The sequence below is a fragment of the Urocitellus parryii genome, chromosome 13 (genome assembly GCF_045843805.1).
Source record: "Urocitellus parryii isolate mUroPar1 chromosome 13, mUroPar1.hap1, whole genome shotgun sequence".
Classification (NCBI taxonomy): Eukaryota; Metazoa; Chordata; class Mammalia; order Rodentia; family Sciuridae; genus Urocitellus; species Urocitellus parryii.
Genome location: NC_135543.1, coordinates 67,596,143 through 67,619,267, shown reverse-complemented (window position 1 = coordinate 67,619,267; position 23,125 = coordinate 67,596,143). Strand labels below are relative to the sequence as shown.

The window sequence follows — 23,125 nt, the reverse complement described above, 5'->3', positions numbered from 1 at the left end:
CCAGAATATGTAAGGAGCTTATAACACAAGAATAAAAAGATCAATTACCCAATGGGCAAAGAGTGTGCTGCAGTTGTGGCTCAGTGGTAGAGCACTTGCCTAGCACGTATGAGGCCCTGGGTTCTATCCTCAGCACCACAAAAAAATAAATAAAATAAAGGTATTATGTCCAACTACAACTAAAAAATAAATATTTTTAAAAATGGGCAAAGAATTTGAATAGACATTTTTCCCAAGAGGATATACAAATGGCCAATAAGAAGAAATGTTCAACATTATTAGTCATTAGGGATACACAAATCAAAACAGTTAGTTCTTCAACATGTTAAACACAGTAATTCCGCTCTGAGGTTTATGCCCAGAGCAACAACAAAAAAATACATCCACATAAAAACATGTCTGCAAATGTTCATAACAGTTCTATTTGTAGTAGTTAAATGCTGAAGCAATCCAGGGTCCATCAACCCAAATGGAGACACAAAATCTCATATACACAATGCAGTATTATTCGGTAATAAAATGGATAAAGTGCTGATATATAGTAAGGCATGGTTAAATCTCGAAAACATTATAACGTTATGTTAAGTGGAAAAGGGCAGACACAAAAGACCACACATTGTATTATTTTTCTGATATTAAATGTCCTAAATAGGCAAATCCACAGAGACAGAAAGTGACTAAGGGCTGCCAGTGAGCGAGAAGATGGAAAGGGGACAGATTGTTAACTGGTTTATGGTATCCTTTTGGTCTGAGAAAATGTTCTGAATTTAGATAGTAGTGATTGCACCATCTCATGTATACACTAAAAATCAATGTGTATACACTACTTCAAAAGGCTGAATTTCATTATATAATTACATAGTATGATTTGTTATATGCTTATATAATTTTCATTATATCTCAATAACTTTTTAAATGTTTGAGTGGTCATTTCTTCATAAAAAAATTTCCCGCACCTCATCAAATGGAAGTTGGAAGTGCTGCAATTCCTCTGCCAAAGCCGTGTTATGAAGGCATTGCTTGAGCTGAGCCTCCACCATCATGTAGCAGCAAGAAGTCTTATTACAGCCTGGGTGCAGTGGTGCACACCTGTAATCCCAGAAGCTCTGGAGGCTGCGGCAGGAGGATTGCAAGTTTAAAACCAGCCTCACCGACTCTGTGAGACCCTTAACAACCTAAGAAGACCCTGTATCAAAATAAAACATTAAAAAAAGGGGGCTGGAGATGTGACTCAGTGGCTAAGTGCCCCTGGGCTCAATCCTTGGTACAAAAAAAAAAAGTCTTACTACAGGTTTTGAAGCACGGATAGTCAACATTAGGCTCACCATCCATCCCATGTCAGTAACCCAGTGGAGAACTAAACCTCCACACCCATGCAGCATCAGAGACGTGCAAGCTGAGAACAGTGAGCACTCTGCTTTCCCCCAAATGTCTTAAGGGAGACAAACCTCCACATACAATACAAACCTCCACATATATTGCAGCAATATAAATGAACAATGCAGCACGGAGCCAGGCTAGCTCGCATGGCCTGTCTACCTCAGTGTTAGTGGAGCCCAGAAGGGGGCTGAGCCTCCCTACTCCTACCTGCCATCCATGAGGAATAAGGCAGAATGAAGCAGGATGACCAACATTCCCCACCCACTCCCTAGGGCCAACAGGGTCCAGAGGGAAGCTGAGCCCCATGGTATCCCCGCATGGTATCCACGAGGAGAAAAGCAGTGGCAGGAGGCAGGGTAGTGGTACTATGCTTCCTACTTCCTCCTTCGATAAGGTCCCCAGGGCCTAGCAGGGAAATCAGCTTCAACCACAACTTGCAGCAACAAAGTGGTATGAGTCACCTTCGACTTCCCCTCTCAGGTGGTAGTGGGGCCTGCATTAGCAATCTATTTATTCAGGGAGCTGATCTTATGCCCCTACTCAAAGACAACATGACAGTGCAAGGCAGTGCCCCATCTCCACCATGAAGGTGTCAACAGAGCTGGTGGGAGAGCTGAGATTCCACCTGGCCATGTGCAAGGAGGCCCTTGCTTTTGTTGGCATGGTGTCAGCAAGGCTGAGCAGGGAGCTAAAGACACACACGGACCTTGGTCCTGAGACAGACCTCAACAGAGAGACTGCCTGCTAATAGGAGAAAACCTAGGATCCAAAATGTCCCGGATGCAGTTGAAAATCACTTGTCATATCACAAACTAGGAAAATCACAACGAGTGAGAAGAAACAATCAAGAAATACATGATATGTTGAAATTATCCACAAGAATTTTAATTATAATGTCTTGGCATTGATTTTTTTTTAAAAAAGGCTCTTACAGAGAATATTTTTCTGATCATAATGGAAGCAAACTAAAAATCAATAATAGAAACATAACAGGGAGAATTTCCTAGGACTTGGAAATTAAACATCAAACTTATAAATAATTCATGAGTCAAAGAGGAAGTCTCAAAGGAAATTACAAAACACATAGAACTGAATTACAACATACATGGCTGTTGGTAAAGCAGAGTGGTAAAGGAAGTTTATATCACTTAATGCTTATGTTAGAGAGGAAGAAAGGTCTCCAATCAATAATCTAAGTTCCAACATAAGACACTAGAAAAATAAGAGCAAATAACCCAAAGAAATGATTGGAAGGATAAAAAGTAAGAACATAAATCAAAACATAAAAACAGGGAAACAATGATGAGAATCAGTTAAACTAAAAGCTGGCTCTATGAAAAAATGAAATTCATAAATTTCTAGAAAGACTGACAAAAGGAAAAGAAGAAGACGCAATGACCAATGTAAGAAATGAAACAGCCTATCACGATAGATCTGTCATTCATTTAAAAAATAATAAAGAACTAGTACAAATAACTTGGTGCTTCTAAATTTGACAACTTACAAGAAATGGGTCAATTCTTGGATTGGGTCAACATAGTAAAGATGGAAATCTCCTTGAATTGATTTATAGGTTTAATTCTCATCAAAATCCCAGCAAGGCTTTTGGTTGACATACATAAGCTTATCCTAAAATTTCTATGAAAAGTCACAGATTCTAGTTAAAATGATCTTGAAAAAGAAAAATAAATGGGAAGCATTACTCTATAGTAATCACAACAGGGTGGTATTGGTGGAAGGTAGATGTACAGATCAATGACACAAAAGAGAGAATCTACAAACAGACCCACAAAATTTCAAGACACTGGAATAGGCTGTATTCTGAAGACCTGACACCAAAAGTACAATACACAGAAGAAAAACTGGACATCATGAAATTCAAAACTTTTTCTCAGAAAAAGATCAGGAAGAGCTGGAAAGGTAAGCTACAGATTGGAAAAAGATATTTTCAAAAGCATATGTCAAATAAAGATCTAATGTCCAGATTGTAAACTCTTAATGCCCAACAATTTTAAAAATCCAATTAAGAAAGTGGACAAAAGACATGCATAGACAGGTCAGAAGAGAATACACAGATGACAGATAAGAACATGAAAAGATGGTTATAATCATTAGCCATTGGAGAAATGCAAATTAAAGCCACAAAGAGGGGTTGGGGGTGCAGCTCAGTAGTAGAGTGCCTGCCTAGCATGTACGTTCCTAGGTTGGATCCCCAACATCGGAAAAACAAACAACAACAACACTGAGATATCACTACATGCATGTCAGAATGGCTAGAATAAACAGTGGTAACACCTAATGCTGCTGAGGACTTGATTGTTTATACAGTGCTGTAAGAATGTAAAATGGTTCGACACCTCTAGAAAACAGTTTGGTAGTTTCATGTAAAATGAAACATGCAACTATCATCTGACCTAGTATGCTTTTGAGATTTTCCCTTACAACAATAAAAACTCATCTTCACACTAAAACCTGCAATGAATGTTCAGAGTGGCTTTATTCATAATAATCCCAAACTGGAAACAACCCACACACCTTTCAATGAGTGACAAGATAAACAAACTGTTGTACATCCATACCATGGAATGCTACTCAGCAATACAAAGGAATACACTATCAAAACACATGACAACCTGGATGAAACTCAAGGGAATTACACTGAATGAAAAAAGAGCCAATCCTAAAGGGCTATGCACTGTATGACTTCATTTGCATAACTTTGCTAAAATGACAAATTATAAAACTAGGGAACATTAGCAATTGCCTTGAATATAAAAGAAGCAAGAGGCACCCTCCTATTGATCTTGACTGTAACAATGTCAAAATCTTGGCTGTGATGATTATGATACCATAGCTCCTTAAGATGTTACTATTAATGGAAACTAGGTAAAGGAAAAGAGGGATTCTTCTGTACTATTTCTTACAACGTTATAGGAATATCTACTATCTCAACATTTCAATGTATAAGAATATACAAATATATGTGTCATCAAGAAAAAAAAAAACACTAGGTAGCCCTAAGCAGAGGTCATCTAGCAGATGTCAGGGATAAGGCAGGGAAGGCAACTAGCAGGGTGGTATACAGTATGTGGCTGGGCAGAGTATGGTTCTGTGTGGAAAAAAATTACTGAGGCAGGTAATGGCTGTGCAGGGTTGAAAGACTGGCCAGGTAAAGGGAGGCTGAGTACATAAGTAAGCACATAAGGAGTAAGAAGAGCCAGGCTTCTCATTCTTTTTCTCTTGAAACAGCAAATCATGCAAAAGTTTTATTTTGTAGCCGATGAACTATAAAAGGGAAGATTGTAGAAAAATATGGAATGCTTCATGAATTTGTGTGTCATCCTTGAGCAGGGTCCATGGTAATCTCCTCTGTATCATCCCAGTTGTAATATATGTGCTGCTGAAGTGAGCACAGGCTCTCTCATTCTTGGAGAAGAAAATCATAAACAAAAAAAGGAAAAGCTGGAACAATAGATAATGTTGAATTCAAATTGAAAGTAACAGTGTGAATTCATGGTTTTCAATATGTGTCAATAGAAATAGCAATAAATATACATGTAAAAAGTAGGTAGATACTCATGTATATGTACAAACACATATTCCCCAGCTTGGTCCCCTGAGAAGTCTGAGAATCTTAACATGCCAGTAGTAGTGAGCATGCCCAAATCTTGGTTCCTAAGTAGTACTTATTCTTCACTAAAAGGAACAATGGCTCCTTAGAGGAAGGGTTGATTTCAGGGTTGGAGCAGAGAAAGAACAAGATGGAAGATCTTACTGGGCCACAGAGTAAAGAATGCAGGAATGGTGAAGATGTATCCAAAGAACACAGTTAACAGCTTGAAGCGGCTCCTACTGGACAAATGTAAGACAACTGAAGCATCAACTGATAATAAGATTATATTCCATTGAACAAAACAGGATTCCTCACTAAAATAAAATGATAAATAAGTGAAGAAAAAATTATTCTTTAAAGTAGAATGCCAAATAGTAAATAAAGAATGAGTGATGGAATTTGAAAATCTCCCTTTAGTTATCTATCACAATAATTAATTCAGGCAAAAAAACATAAATGGGTTCTAAAATTACTGGGTCAAAGCTGAATGTGGAACAAGGAAATTCACATGGTCTCAAAGCATCTTTCCATAAATCACTAACTATGAAGGGAGAAAGAATAACTTATAGTGGGTAAATTTTGGCAGATACCACTTTAATGATGTGACGACAAACATTTCGAATCATGGGACAAATGACACCTTGTGGTACTTGAGGGATTCGGTGAGAAAAACAGTCACTTCTGTGACATTTCTACCCAAAATGCATAACCTCAGACTCACCATGTGGAAACAGCAGACAAACCAAATTGAGGGGCACGTTACCAAAAAACTAGCCTGTGATCTTCAAAGATGTTAAAGTCAAGAAAGGCCCAACCAAGGTCTAGATCCTTGAAAGAGCTGAAAAAAACATAAATATCCTATTGGGTCAGTTGACAAGTTCAAATGAGGATCTATGGTGAATAATAGGAGTTTTTGTTTTTGGTTTTTGGTTTTTGTTTTTTTAATGTGCTTTCCTTCCAACTGTTCTGTAAGTTTGAAGTTATTTCAAAATAAAAAAAAATTAACATTACCAAAAGGGGGAGAGACATCGTGGACATCCTTCCACAAGGAATATTGCATCCCTCATGAAATATTTTTTCCAATTAAAGAAACAATCTGACTTAACACTATATCCATCCTCCCGCTTAGAGGAAATATCTTATGGACATAATTAGCAAAATAAAGACCATGGCAAACTTCACAGGAGAAAAAGAAAAAAAAACAAAACTTGATTTCTTTAACTAATAGACTGTCAGGAAAAAGAGGCAAAACCCAAGTTAAAAAAGATCTGAGCTGCATAGCAACCAACTATAATGTATTGATTCTGACATAAATGTTATACCTAAGTACATCTATGGGATATATCTATTAGGAATTTGTACACTGGTTTATGTATTTGATTATATTAAGTAATTGTTTATTATTTTAGTTATGGAAATGATGGTGGGTTATTTAATGAATAAAATGACATGATGCCTCAAGTTTGCTTCAAAGAAACACAGATGCAAAGGAGGTGAGTGGAGGAAGTGAGTGTCTGAAATTGTTAAGGTTGGGCATGTACTTGGGGGATGATAAATACATGGGGACAAGGGGACATTTATCTTACTCTGTATAAAAGTGGTGAATTTTGTTTTGATTTGGAGTAATAGAACCAAAATTTAAATCTAGGTCTCATTCCAAAGCTAGTTCTTGATGAGTTTTCTATTTTTTTTTCTGAAAATACTTATTATATATGTACCTCCCATTAAATTTTCCTATGATTCATTGGCCAACATTTTAAAAAACTACTTTCACCCTAAAATCCCATAAAGTATAATTGATTACCTTTATAAATATCCACTTTAAGAAAATTGGATATAAAGTACATTTTATTTTCCCAGATTTTTTTCCAATTAAAAAGCTATACTTGTACAATGAGGGAAATTTTAATTAAAAAATATTTTTGGAAAGTAAAAATCAGCTTCCTGGTGGATCACAACAGAGATGTTACAACCTTCCCTTTCTGGAGGCATCTGAAAATATGTAGGGTTTTGTTTTTTTTTTTTTTTTTGGTTGTTCCTGGATTAGTAAGTGGGGCCAGGAATGCTAAATGTCATCAATACTTAGGGCTCCACCCCCAAAAGTCAATAGAGCCCCTGTTAAGAAACAGCAACTAAAAGATAACATTCTAAAGAAAAAAAATAATGCTGACTGTCAGACTTGTTGGCTGGAATGTTCCTTTTGGGGAAAATATATTCTACACTGAAAGGAACAAGCAGACATCATTATTGTATTTGTTTCTGAAAGTACTTCTCTCTAAGACCAGGGAAACTAACAGACAGTAAATTTGGCCCATAGAGGCTGTCCACAAAGAAGTTATCAGCAACATTAGTGCTTTTTAAACCAGACATAACAGACAGGAAGAGGAGGAGGAGGAGAAGGAGGAGGAGGATCTATAAGAATCTGAAATTTAGCCAAGAGGGAGAGTCCTGGTTTTCTTGATGAAAGAGAGCTCCCCCTGGTGGAGTGGCCAGATTCCAAAAAGAACACATCAACTTTGAGAACAGACTGCTTCCAGCAAGACACTGAACTGAAATCCCTTCAGTTAGCCCTTCCGCTTCTGCTCTTTCATCACCTAATCGAAGAAATTCTACCAAATTTCCCTATACATTGGAATAAAGTGAACTTAGGTAAAACCCAGAGCGGGCAGTTAGAAAATAGTGCAAGGAACGTTATGAAGAAAAATTAATCAACATCCCTCCTGGCTAACACTTGCAGGCCAAGGTCACAGTTTGGATATTAAATGTCGCCCCACAGGCCCATTATCCTAAAGGCTTGTCATCGTGGTATAATGGGAGGTGACAGAACCTTTAGGAGGGAAGACTTAATGGAAGGAAGTTACGTCATTGGGAGTGTGCCCTTAACAGGGATATTGGGACTCCAGTCCCTTCCTCACTCTCTCTTTGCTTCCAGGCTAGCCTAAGGTAAGCAGTTTCCTGCACATCTGCTTCTGTCACCATGTTCTGTCTCACCACAGGCCCAAAAGCAACAGGGTTGCCCAACCACGGACTGAAATCTATGAAACCATGAGCCAAAATAAACCTTTGCTCCTTAAGATGAATTATTTCAGACATTTTGTCACAGTGATGGAAAGCTGAATAACACAGCCAACAAGGCCAAAGTTGAATCTGGGCAGGTCTCGGCTTAGAACTGTGGCAGAGAGAGGGGCAAGTGTGGCAGTAGGAGTCCAAGTCACAGCACGCTTCCTTAGCTGAGGTGCCACGAGAAAATCAAAACAGTGTGGGAGGGCAACAGAGGAGAGAAAAAATAACACAGAGAGAAGTAGGGCTTGAGTGCTTCTGAATGTGCTTTATAAGTGACACTTGCAAGTAACTCGAGGAGAAAAAATGAATGGTTGATTCACAAGTAGGCGTTTGACGACAGGAACAAACGCATGATTTCAGTCTAAGATGATAAATGTAGGAGACAAACACTGTTTGCAACATCACTTCTGAAAAGGCCAAGATTATTATTCAGGGTTTTAATGAAAAGAAATTCTAAAAGGCCAAAATGGTAAGGCAGAAATAAACAAAAAGGCCTTAAATAACACCTGGACCTTAGAATTCTAAAATGAAGAATAGAACCTTTTCTTTTACATCCATTCACACAGCGACTTATTAAATACTAGTTTGAACAAAGATAAAAAGCATATTAAAGAGATATTACCTTTCATGTTTGCAGCATACCCACTATTATTCACCAATATGGAATACGGCTGTTCATTTTGAGGCAAGACTCCTGCAGCCATGGTAATCTATTGAGGGGGGAAAAAGATTTTTAAAAGTTACTGTGAGAGATATTTATTTACTAATTACCCATAATATGCCAGACCTCTGCTGTCTAATATGGTAATCATTTCTGAATACTGACACTTTAAATGTGGCTAGTCCAGGTTGAGATGTGTTAAATGCAAAGTACATGATTCTGAAGACGTAGTACCAAAAAAGAAAATAAAATATCTCATAATTTTTTTATACTGATCACTCACTGAAATGATATTTTTGATATAGTGGGTTAAGTAAGACATTACTACAATTAATTTTTCCTGGTTCTTTTCATTTTGTTGCTATTAGAAAACCTAAATCCCATATATGGCTCAATGTGCTCGACAATCAGGAGGTGACAGAGAACAAAACATTCTCTCCCTTCTGCAGCTGGAGTCCACTGGGAAGATAAGATGTAGACATAAAAAATGCTACAAGTGCCTGTGATGGTGGGTTTCTCCACCCCTGCAGTCTTGTGAACTCTTGTGAGGGCTGCTTCCTGGTCAGTTTGTGGCTAAGTGCTTTATAGGAATCATGGTTAAGACCTTACTTACCCCACAGTGAAAAGAGGTGCCAATTTTTGCCCTTTTCCTGACTGAAAACTGGGGACTAGGGTCCAGGGTGATAGTCAACAGACTCCACACAGGTTGTGGTCAAGGTCTAGGGTCCCAGGAAGACTTAATGTTTTTATTGTTGCAAAATCATATTCTGAGGGGCTGGGGCTTGGGCTCAGTGGTAATGCACTTGCCTAGCATGTGTGAGGCACTGGGTTCGGTTCTTAGCACCACATATAAATGAATAAAATAAAAGTCTATCAACAACTTAAAAAAAATTTAAAAAATCATACTCTGAGTATCAATGATTATGAGGTTAAATACTCACTTATTAACTGTAGAGATTCTTAAAAGGTGCTATAAACCTACTGAAATCTCTTGCACCAAAAAATTAAGAATAGTAATTAAATTCAGTCTTAGTGTTTTTCCTTGACACATTTGTTTATTTCTGGAGGAAAAAAGATCACTTCATGGATATCTCAATGATTCTTTGAGAAATTCAATTTTGGTATAATTTTACTTCTAAAACCAATTTTTAAATGCTCAAAAGGTATAAAATTTAAAATTTGATGAAATTGTGTCCCTTCCAAATACAGAAATTAAATACAGAAATGATCTAAAATATAAATAAAATTTCCTGCAATATTAATGTCATAAATATCATACTAATTAATGTAAAATTTTATAATGTGCTTAACATTTCAAAGGAAATGATACATAAAGACATGAATGAAATAGGGACTGGGGTTGTGGCTCAGTGGTAAAGCTTTAGCCTAGCATGTGTGAGGCCCTGGGTTCAATCCTCAGCACCAAAAAAAAGTGAATAAAATAAAGGTATTATGTCCAGGTACAACTAAAAAATAAATATTAAAAAATACATGAAATAAAAGGTTAATGAGTTCCAGGAAACTCATTAGCAAAAACTGAACTTGAATGGATACCCATTAAGGCTGGGCATGGTGGCCCATGCCTATAATACCAGCAACTTAGGAGGCTGAGGCAGGAGGATCATAAGTTCAAAGCCAGCCTCAGCAACTTAGCAAGGCTCTAACCAACTTAGAGAGACTATGTCTCAAAATAAAAAAAATAAAAAGGGCTGTGGATGTGGGTCAGCAGTTAAGCATCACTAGGTTCAAACCCTGGTACTAAAACAAAGAGAAAGAAACAGAAAGGATCCCCATTAAAGATTAAACCTAAAAGGGCCGGGGCTGTAGCCCAGTGGTAGAGTGCTTACCCAACATATGCAAAAATATGTGTGTGTGTGTGTATGTGTGTGTATGTGTGTATAAAAAACATTTTTCTTGAAACATTTTGATGAGGAAAAAACAATTATAACCATTTTGGAATCATAGAATTTTACCACGGTTGGGATTCTAGCCCTGGTTATTTTGTACATTAAAGTTATGAACCATGTTACAGAGAAGGTTCCTGGCCTGTCCAAGATGACCCAGCATGTTGAGTGACAGAGCAAGCTAGGGCCAGGCAGCACTTTCTGTGTTAAGCTTCCCTTGACTCCACCCTGTTCTTTGGCTATAAGGGAATGAAACACCTCTACTTAACTGTCTCCCTACCTCTACTTAACTGTCTCCCTGTAGATCATGCGGTCATGAGACCATGATTGGTTTATCTTTATGCCTCTAAAGAAGGGGAGAGCCTATATAGGGCACATTCATGACATCTGTTGAGCAGTGTCTATTCATGTGGAATCTATTCACATCTTATCTCTGTGTTGTAAAGTCTACTTAAGAGATGGCTCTTAAAAAACATGTATTGAATTAATTGTATACTTTGATCACCAAGAGTACAGTATGATGGTGGAATACCTTAAGAATTTCTTTCTAACTAGCCCCCCAGAAATTTAAAGTTGTAAGGAACCTTACAAGTCCTCTAGAAGAATCCTAATTGAATGTGAGCATCCCTCTACTAGATCTTTGTTTGAACAGTAACAGTGACATCATTACACAGCTCCGGTAGCTAGAAAGCTCTTTGTATTGCTGCTACTCTCTAATTTTTATCCATTGGTTCCAAGTTTGTCCATAGAGAACAATACACCCTTTCTTCCATAGATCTAAAGCTGGTTTATATTTTCCCAAACAGTGGATCAGTGGTTCCCTTTACCATTCTTCATCTAGAATGTTCTAGACCTCCTCACCACCAGCCTGGATACCCTTTCCTATTCATTCATTTCAGTCCATTGTTGTCAATGTTCTACAGACAACAGCTGAAGTCTATCAGACTTTGTATGATGGAACAAAAACAGCCACCCCCCCCCTTGTTGGGATGGTATATGTGCCTATCACACATTAGTTTTTCAGCAATCTCAAGACATAAGGATGCATCAATAGATTAACAATGGCTAACAATGATTTGTAAAACATCTAGAAGATAAAAACAGACATTGACTAAGGATGGTTAAACATAAGTAAAAGTTCAAAGTGACTAAATAATACAGAATGAAAAATAAAAGGTCCCACCTCCTATCCCCCAAGTCAAGTACTATTCTCCAGAGATAAACACTTTATAGACATTAGCTTTGGTTATTCTGGAGGGTATCAGTATATTTAGACCTCTGATTTTTATGTTATCATCTCTAAATCATACTACTGCATTTCTGTTGCAAAACATGAGGAAGCTGGTTCATGCCTACCCACCCCACACCAAACCTTTTCCCATGTAATACATCATGATTACCTTCGTAATTTTAAGTAACATCTTTTATCCATCTCATTTCCTATGAAATTTGACTGGTATCTTGATTCTATGTAAAACAGGTAAATTAGTTTTCCTATCCAGTCTTCCTTCCTCTCTATTTTCAAGTTCTGCCAACTATACCATTTCTATTATATAAAATTTTTTAAAGTTTAATTTTCAGTTAATCTATTATTTCTCATGCTTTGTCTATAGATTTATTCTAAAATGTGAGACAAAATAATTATATATTCTGAATATACACATATAATCTGTACAAGTAATTTTTTTTAAAAAAATCAACTACTGCACTCAGACCCATACAGTAAAAAGCATAGATAGCCTTCTGTCACCAGTCCTGTGATGCTTACAGTACAACACTCCAAGCATCCATGTCAAATGGGTTATCTTTTCTTTCATTCTATGAGTTGCTTAAAACAAGGGCTTATTTTATTCCACTGCAGATCTGGACAATATATTTCTTACACAGACTTCTCCTAGGTTTCTAATCACTGTTTTCCTACTGACACTAGTAAATAAATCTTTACCACAGTCTAATGATCTTTTGACTTCTTAATCACTTTACCTTAATCTTACTGTCTACCTGCTTTTTGAAGATATTTTTCTCTGAGCTCTTTGGATTCCTCTTCTAATAAGGACCAAAGCTTCACAGACCTACTACAGAGCTGTCAGCCTGGGGTGCCCCTGAATCAAGGATATTATTTCTTGGACTCTGCTTTGGCTTTGCTGATTTATCCACAGGTAATTTTTTCATAAAGAGGAATGAAAGGTAAAACTTTCTACATCTCTTCATTCTGAAAATATCTTTATATTATCTCATACTCAGCTGATAATTTGCTTGATGAAGTGGTATAGTTTTCCAGAGGTTTCTTATTAATTTCCTATTAATAAACTCCTGTTTCAGAGCTCTGCTCTTTCCCCTATTAGAACAGTTACTCCTTTCTTCTTCATGGATGTCAATTCTTTATCATGTGTGGCAAATCTTTTTAAAATAAGTTTATTATATTGTAATTACAGTAATTACAATTGCCTGTCAGTCTTATCTTTTCATGTAGTCCAAACTGAAAAATCTTTCCTTTACACTTTCTGTCTCTACTGCCTTCTGTAAGAAAGGCCTTCTCCAATTCAAGATGTAAATCCCAATTTAATGTCTCCTATTTGGGGGTGATAAGTATTGTCCCTCTGAAGCAGTTTAGTAATAGGAAATAAGAAAATCAATTAATAAACCAATATTAATTATTAATATTAATAAAATGTATGAATTAATTTACAGAATAAAAGGTAGTCCACTTCAAACTAAAAAAATCTTACTTGTAAGTTACCTACATTTGTAAAGCTTCATTACTGTGTGTTTTTACTAAACAATTTGAGCTCAGACTTTTTTTTTATGAAAAGTAATTCTTCTACCTTTCTTAACCCTTTCTGTACAATCCCAAGGAAATATCCACTACTTGTTCAACAGGTCTCAGCTAGTTTTTTGGGGGGGATGGGGGGATAGTGTCTTATTAGAATAGTTATTGAGAATTAGTTGGATCCTTTCAAGGATTACCTTCCAAGTTTTGTTACCAGCCTTTACTTTAGGCTAATTTAGACCTTTTGCTAAGGCAACATCTACCTGCTAGAATCTTGGGTACTATAAGGCCTTCCCACTGGCTGGGGGAGCAGGAAAAACTGCCAGTCTTCTGAGAGCTCAGGGCATTGTTCTGTCTACTTCCTGGTATCTTTTCCCCAGCTTCAGACATTTTACACAAATCAATATTCCACCAAGACCCTTGGGCTAGCAAAGCCTTGAATGCCATCTTCACATCTCTGGTGATCTCCATTTGAATCCTTATCTCTGCAAATTCTAGTTACTTTGGCCACCCTGAGCTCTACCCTCTATATCTCTGCAAAACTTGGTCTGGGTTCCCTTCCTGAACAAAAGTTGATTAGAAGTGGAAATCCCCCTGGTCATCTTCAAAAAACTCAAATCCAGGGAACTCTGAAACAGTACCCATGTGTACTGCCTTCACACTAAAACATTATAGTCCAGTGGTACAGAACTATCAAAAAAATTAGTTAAAGTATGTTAAACTATAGAGTCAGCGTTCCATATTGAAATCTTGATTGTTGTCAGCCATATGAATCATTTTAATTTTCAATTTCTTCTTCTGTAAAAGGAGGATTATGATATTTGCTTTCCTGGTTCGTGAGAATGAAGGAGATTGTGTATGTTTCTAGCATTAGGCCTGGCAAAAAGGGTATTCAGTAAGTGTTATTTTAACTTGCAAACCACTACCTTCCAACTTGGTATTCACTTCATTTTGCTCATATTTTTATAAGAATTTGTAAAGGATTCTATTCATTACCTGTCCAATAGTCCTGCTAGTAGTTAGTAATGGCTGAGCTTCTAAAAGGACTTATGAAAACATTACCTCCATTCATAACTGCCTTTATTTCATATGGTTGTAGAATCAGGGAAAAAAGGGTTTGAATAGCAATTCTGTCATTTCACTGCACAATCACATATTATATAATTTCCTTTCCTCATCCCATGACAAGTATTTTGCTTACTCTATCCTACAGTTTGCTTTTTATCCCTAAAAGCCCCCCCCCAGTGACTCAACTGTTTAGAATTAGTCACACTCTAATTAGTGCCTACTCCTTAAAACTTAAGTGCAGCAATGAACTATTACTCATAAGGTTAAAAAGAGTAGTCACGAAGTACGAGTTTGATATAAACAGTATTCTACTTCATAAAAAAGTCATTTCACACAGAGACCAGGTTCTGAGATGACTGAAGAATGCTTAGATCACTCCTTCCCCTTCTATTTTCCAGATACACTGTGTTCTGCCAAAACCTCCATGTGTATTTTTTGGAGAAGTGGGCCGCTGCATTTAGCAGTGCCTGGGAGGTCAGAAACGGTATAATCCTTCCCAGATGCTCCCTGCTCTGCACTCCACCTTTGGAATGCATCAAGATTACCTCGGGTATTTGTAGAAATGCAGATTCCTTGGCTCCACTCTTAAAGCGCTTGAGTTAGGGAGTTTGGAGGAGTGTAACAATCTATACCTCATCAATTTACACTTCAGGTTAATGTAGGAGGTCCTGTGCTCACACTTAGAGAAATACTGTCAATAGGATTAGATTCTAGACAGCAGTCATAGAAGAATTTAGGTTGAAGAATTTAAACTTGCATATGGAAAACTAGCCATGGAAGTACATGAGTGAATTTATGAAAAACATATAAATTGTTATGCTCATTCATAACATAATAATAACCAAAACAAAGGCACTGTTCCAAGGGATTCCTATATCTTAACTCATCTAATTCTAACTAAACCCTCTGAGTACCATTATTTTCCTACTTTTTAAAAATACTTTATTTTCTAGAGCATTTTTAGGTTCATGATAATATTGAGTGGAAGGTGAGATTTCCCATATGTCAATAATAATTGACATCCTCTCACTCTATTAATATTCCTTGTGAAGTGGTACATTTATGACTGAGTTGGTGAATCTATACCAACACATCACTATCACCCCAGGCCCAAAGCTTAAATTAGGTTTCACTTTTGAGGTTTGCTGAGAGCCACAGCCGAGTCTGTATGGCCCCTGGCATTTTGCCAACAGTATTGATTGACAGGCAAGGCGTTAATATCCGCCTCTGCCGCTACTTTTGAGTTCTAGCGCTAATTTTGAGTTCTCGCGATATTTTTAGTTCTCACGGGGATTCCCCAGGAGTTCCCATTGGTTGGCGAAGTGCAGGAGGAGGGTTTTCCCGGAGAGATATTTCCGGCTGGGGTTCCTGGAGGAGCCTCGTGGCTTTTCGGGAGGATTCCCCAGGAGCGTGTGTGAGGTTTTTTCTTGCAGTAGAAAAAATAAAATTTGTTCCTGCTTTAGTGGCTCGTGATTTGTGCCCAGCCAGACTGCGGCATTTGGCGGCCCGGACGGGGAACGTCTGAAGCTTCGGGGTAAGTGAAATTGCTTACCCCTAAGGGAAGGCAAGAGAATGGGTGACCATTTTAAAAAACAATATGTTCTTGCTTTGATTTGTTTTGGTTTTGTTTCAAGCTGCCTATCCCTAGAATTTTCTCAGGCAGACTGGGAAAAATGGTTGGCTCAAGGTTTGAAGTTGTTTGCCCCTGAGGAAGAGATAGAAATAGACCACAAATGCACATGTCCAGAAAATAGGAAAATTGATACAACGATTTTTTGTTCCATTTTTGTTTCATTCTGTTTCGGTCTTGTTTTGTGTTATCTTTTTGGGTTGCGTTATCTTTGTAACAGATTAGAAATTAGTAAAAAACAAACTGAAAGAGTGTTAAATAAATTGTTAGAGGTTCAAACCATGGAGAAAGACAATTTAGATCAAGCAAAAGAGAAGGTCTCTCAAGCTAGTCAGACAGAGGAAGAAAATTTAAAGGAAGAAAGCTTAGAGGAGAAACAGCTATCAGGGGGGAAGCAACAACAGGAGGCTGCTACTAACACCGATCTATCACCAGAGGGCGTAATTCAGCCAACAGCTCCACCTATGGAGATAGCTGAGCGGCCCTCAACCCCCTCAACCCCCGTAGTTGATAGATGGGATCCTGAGACAGGACCTCAAAGATTAGCATGCCCTGTACTTGAGCAGGCAGGAGGGCAGCGAATTCACCGTGAGTTAGAGTTCAAAACAGTGAAGCAATTAAAGGAGGCTGTAACAACCTATGGTCCTCATGCACCCTTCACTGTAAGCATGGTCGAATCCATTACTAACTTGGACATGACTCCAGCAGATTGGGCTAGCATGTGTAGATCTGTGCTAAATGGAGGACAATATTTGTTATGGAAGGTTGCCAATGAGGAATTTTGCAGGGAGACAGCTAGACGAAATGCAGCAGCCGGTTACCCTCAAAGAAGTCTAGAGATGTTGCTAGGAAAAGGACCTTATGAGGGTCAGCGGCAACAAATTCAATATGATCCTGCTGTATATGCACAGATTGCTGCAGACGCAGTTAGGGCATGGAAGACTTTACAAGGACATGGAGATTTACAAGGTCAGCTATCTAAGGTAATACAGAGACCTAATGAACCTTACGCTGACTTTGTAGATAGGCTTATTCAAACAGCCTCCAAAATTTTTGGTGACACAGAACAAGCAATGCCATTTATAAAACAACTGGCTTATGACCAAGCAAATCGTTGCTGCAGAGAGGTCATTAGACCATGGAAACATGAAGATTTAAACACATATATTAAATTATGTAGAGACATTAATGAACAAGGACAAGTCTTGGCAGCAGTACAACAGGCTTTAGATGCCAGGCCAAAAACATGCTACAATTGTGAACAAACAGGACATTTTAAAAGGAGTTGCCCCATAGGAGGAAGGTATAACAAAGTTAGGTATCAAAGGAATAGAACACCAGATATTTGCCCACGATGCCGTAGAGGGAGACACTGGGCTAATGAATGCCGTTCTCAAACCACCATAGAGGGTACTCCATTATCAAAAAATGGACAAGGACCAGGTGGTTACCCACGATATCGTGGAGAAAGGCATCAGGCTCCATTGCCAAAAAACGGACAGGGGGGCCCAATGCTCCGGGGCCCACGACCACAAATGTACGGGGCACTGGAGGAACCCAGAAAAACCATGGAGGAACCCAGCAACCCCATCAGGGTAGTACCCAGGACACATTATCCATCCGATCTCTCATCAGACGAACCAGAGGGAGCGCAGGGTTGGACATCTGCGCCTCCGCCAGAGCAGTACTAACTCCAGAGATGGGAGTTCAAATCATTCCCACAGGAGTAAAAGGACCTCTTCCCAAAGGAACAGTAGGCTTATTGTTAGGACGTAGTTCTTCTACGCTAAAAGGACTTATGATAAGTCCCGGGGTAATTGATCCCGATTATGAAGGTGAAATAAAAATTATAGCTAGTTCTCCAAAGGGTATATCAGTAATTTCACCAGGAGATAGAATAGCACAGTTATTAATAATATCCAGCCTACATGATAAATTTTCCAGTACTACTATGGAAAGAGGTTCCAGGGGATTAGGCTCCACAGGTGTAGATTGGGCTATGCTGTCTTTGAATTTAGATTCTCGCCCAATGCTAAAACTAAATATTCAAGGACATGAATTTAATGGGCTACTGGATACAGGTGCAGACCTTAGCATCATATCTCGTCAAGAATGGCCAAAACATTGGCCATTACAACAAGCCACTCAAACGCTTCGAGGCCTAGGAGTGGCAACTAATCCCCATAGAAGTGCAATGGTCTTAGATTGGAAGGATCCTGAAGGATGTGAAGGAACTATACAGCCATATGTATTGGATCATCTTCCCGTAAATTTATGGGGACGAGATGTCTTAGATCAATTAGGTTTGACATTAACAAATAATATCAATCAAAATGCACCCACTATTATGGCTAGACAAGGTTTTAGGAAAGGAAAAAGATTAGAAAAACAAGAACAAGGTATAGCGGCACCAATACAAATAGATCAAAGAATAAATAGACATGGACTGGGTTTTCAGAAGGGGTCACTGAGGCAATAAAAATCACTTGGAAATCAGATAGACCAGTATGGGTTTCTCAGTGGCCCCTGACTAAAGAAAAGATACAAGCAGCCCATGACCTGGTCAAACAACAATTAGCGGAGGGACATATACAACCTTCTGTATCTCCCTATAATACTCCCATTTTTGTCATTAAAAAGAAATCTGGTAAATGGAGATTATTACAAGATTTAAGAGCCATTAATAATGAGATGGTTATTATGGGACCTGCTCAATCAGGGATTCCTCAATTGTCTGCTTTACCAAAAACCTGGTATGTTTTAGCTATAGATATTAAAGATTGTTTCTTTTCAATTCCAATTCATCCTGAGGATAGTCCACATTTTGCATTTACTATCCCTGCACTGAATCATGAAGGTCCTGATCAGAGATATGAATGGAAAGTGCTCCCTCAAGGGATGGCTAACAGCCCAACTATGTGTCAAATTTATGTTAATAAAGCAATCCAGCCACTTAGAAATCAAAATCCTGAACTACAAATATTTCACTATATGGATGATGTATTGTTAGCACACAAAGATAAAAACACATTGTTGGAATGTTATGCCACACTTACAAATTTGTTAAAAAATTATAATCTAGAGATAGCAATAGATAAAGTACAATTAAATTTTCCAATTAATTATTTAGGAGTTCTATTATCCTCAACCATGGTCCGTCCACCTAAAATTCAAATACGAGTAGATCAACTCAAATCGCTTAATGACTTTCAAAAGTTGTTGGGAGATATAAATTGGATAAGGCCTTATCTAGGCATACCAACAGGAGAGTTGGGACCTTTATTTGATATCCTAAAAGGTCCATCAGATCCAAATTCACCCCGCATATTAACTCCTGAAGCAAGAAAGGCATTAAAAATTATTGAAACATATATGGAAAATATGCATTTGGACAGAATTGATATAAGTTTGCCTTTATTATTCATTGTAATACCAACAAAAAATATTCCTACAGGAGTATTTTGGCAAGAAGGTCCATTATTGTGGATACATTTATCTTACTCTCCTAACACTATTCTTACTAGGTATCCTGAGGCTGTAGGACAATTAATACTGAAAGGAATAAAAGCAGCAAAGGGAGTGTTTGGAATTTCTCCCAATAAAATTATTACTCCATATACTATGGAGCAAATTGATGAGTTAGCTAATGAGTTAAATACATGGGCAATAATCATGTGTAAATCAAATGTTTCATTTGATAATCATTTACCATCTAATCCTTTGTTGTCTTTTTGGTCTAAGCATCCTGTAGTTTTTCCTAAAATGACAAGAAAAACACCTATCGTGAATGCTCCAAATATATTCACTGATGGGTCTAATAATGGTACAGCAGCAGTAGTTACCCCTGATCAAACTTTTACATTTTTAGTTCCCAAACAATCAGCTCAAAAGGTAGAGCTCAATGCAGTTTTACAAGCTTTTGTGATGTTTAAAGATTCTGTATTTAATTTATTTTCTGATAGTCAGTATATAGTTAATGCTATAATATCCCTTGAAGATGCTGGTAGGATTTCCCCTTCCTCTACTGTTTTCTCTTTGTTTTCCACTATACAAAGTCTAATCTGGGATAGAAAAGATCCATTCTTTATAGGACATATCAGGGCACATACAGGATTGCCTGGAGCCCTTAGTTTGGGCAATGATTTAGCAGATAAAACTACACATGATATACATATTTTTTCTACTGTAGAAGAAGCTACAAATTTTCATAAAAGGTTTCACGTTAATGCTAATACTTTACAAAAGCGTTTTAAAATAACTAAGGAACAAGCCAGGCATATAATAAAACAATGTCAAAATTGTGTGACCTTTTTACCACAAGTTAATCTTGGAGTCAATCCTAGAGGATTCATACCTAACCATATTTGGCAGATGGACGTCACACACTTGCCAGAATTTGGAAAATTAAAATATTTACATGTTACAGTTGATACTTCTTCCGGATTTTTGATGGGCTCCCTTCATGCCGGAGAAAAAACTAAAGATGTTATAGCTCATTGCTTACAAAATTTTGCCACTGTGGGTGTTCCTAAACAGTTAAAAACTGATAATGGTCCTGGTTACACTTCTAACTCTTTTAAACAATTTTGCTCATCTTTTGGTATTACTCATATAACAGGAATCCCATACAATCCACAGGGGCAAGGCATAGTTGAAAGAGCTCATCAAACTATTAAAACGTACTTATTTAAGCAAAAAGAGGGAATTGGAAAGGGGTATATATCCCCCAAAGATAAACTTAAAATAACCCTTTTTACTCTAAACTTTCTAAATTTGGATTCATCAGGACTTAGTGCTGCGGAAAGACATATGTATCCGAAAAATGTACATAAGCCTAAGGTACTTTGGAAAGATATTCTAACAGGACAATGGAAAGGTCCCGACCCAGTTATTGTCTGGAGTCGGGGTTCCGTTTGTGTGTTCCCACAGGGAGAACAGCAGCCGATTTGGATTCCAGAGAGGTTAACCAAAACAATTTCTACAGAAAAAGAAGATGATTTGACTGAAATCCATAACAGCTGATATCCAGAGCTCCAGCTTGGCTATTCTTACATCTGCGACAGTGATTAACCACGGTGCCTTTTTTCAATATCTATTTTATTATTGCATTTTTCCCACATCATAAAGTTCTATTTTATTTTTTGAGCTCATACAAACCTAGGTTAATGTTTTTCTGATCAGTTTTGTTTTTTGACTGTGTTTTATTTTTTGACTGTGGAGTTTTTAAACATTGCAATGGAGATTTCACCTAGGTAAAGCTACAAGGCCTTTATTATTGTCTTATATGTTGTATGTTATGTGCGCACACTTCTGTTTTGTGTTGTATGTCTGTATGTGTGTATGTCCATATATCTTATATGAGGAGCGCTCATGAATAAATGGATCCGAATTTTTTTTTATTCACGTGATTTTAATGGTTTAATTTAGATTGGGTAAACAGCTGTTGAAAATTGTTTTAATATGTGAACAAATAAGGAGGTTAACAGATCTGTTTGTTTGCTTTCACCTTTCCTTCTCATTATATTTAATAATTCTGTTCAGGATAATGTAAATTGTTCAAAAAATTATTTTTCTTAATGCCTGTTGGAATGTTACATAATTTTTTTCCTAGCATCATTGCCAGAATTCCTATCTTCATCCCAGTGCCGGTGAAGACAAAGATAAAACCAAACTACAGCTTCTTCGGTAGCTATCAACAAACTGTATAAACTGATGCATCAGTGAATAATAACTCAACAAGTAATGCTCAATCAAGGAGTAGATTTACTTTGGGAAGAAATGGACATATTGACAGATTCCTCTACTTTGAACTGCTTGCAGAACTTGCCTGGACTATGTATCACTTGTATGCATTGTGAACTATCTGTTGGTGCAGCAAATTGTGGTAATGCTGACATCTTTGCTGATGGTGTCACCGGTGGTACAATTTTTCAAAGGAGCCCTCAATTGGCTTGGTGTCATGGCATTTTTCATCCTCCTCCCTTCTACTAGTGATGGTCTAAAATTTGGGGGCCAACAGAGGTGAGGCAAAGAACCTCACCCCCCCATTGGCACCAAGGACAAGTTTGGGGGCCAACAGAGGTGAGGCAAAGAACCTCACCCCCCCCACTGGTGCAAAGGCCTATCCACAAGTATGGCTGTATGCTGGACCGGTAGTCAGTGACGGGTATGATCCGATTGCAGTGGTACCAACCTAAGACAGGAGGCTGACGCCTAGAGGTCAGTTCATCCGATGACGGGTAAGGACCATATGTTGAATTGGACTACCTAACAGGCACGGTCCCTAAGCCACATTACTTGTTGTTTATTTAAACAGAAGGGGGGAGATGCTGAGAGCCACAGCCGAGTCTGTATGGCCCCTGGCATTTTGCCAACAGTATTGATTGACAGGCAAGGCGTTAATATCCGCCTCTGCCGCTACTTTTGAGTTCTAGCGCTAATTTTGAGTTCTCGCGATATTTTTAGTTCTCACGGGGATTCCCCAGGAGTTCCCATTGGTTGGCGAAGTGCAGGAGGAGGGTTTTCCCGGAGAGATATTTCCGGCTGGGGTTCCTGGAGGAGCCTCGTGGCTTTTCGGGAGGATTCCCCAGGAGCGTGTGTGAGGTTTTTTCTTGCAGTAGAAAAAATAAAATTTGTTCCTGCTTTAGTGGCTCGTGATTTGTGCCCAGCCAGACTGCGGCAGAGGTTGTATATCCTATGGGTTCCGACAAATGTACAATGGCGCATGGGCAACATTATGATATACAGAGTAGTTTTACTGTCTTTTATAAATCCCATTCTCTGCCTATTCATCCTTCCCTCTTCCCAATCCCTGGCAACTACTGATCTTTTTACTATTCTACCCTTTTGCTTTTCAGAATGTTAGGTAGTTGGAATCACACAGTCCAGCACCTTTTTAGACTGGCTTCTTTCACTTACTAATATGCATTCAGGTTCCTTCATGTCTATTCATGGCTTGATACTTCATTTCTTTTTAGTATGGAAAAATACTCCATTGTCTGGATGTACCAGTTTGTTTATCCATTCATCTACTGAA

General features: G+C 38.0%; 1 non-coding gene across 1 annotated transcript; it reads right to left on the bottom strand.

Annotated features, from left to right (window-relative positions):
* Positions 1-4,686: 4,686 nt before the first annotated feature.
* Positions 4,687-4,793, bottom strand: LOC113195426 (U6 spliceosomal RNA). The gene has a single exon (XR_003302394.1). It is a non-coding gene; the product is annotated as a U6 spliceosomal RNA (small nuclear RNA).
* Positions 4,794-23,125: the final 18,332 nt, after the last annotated feature.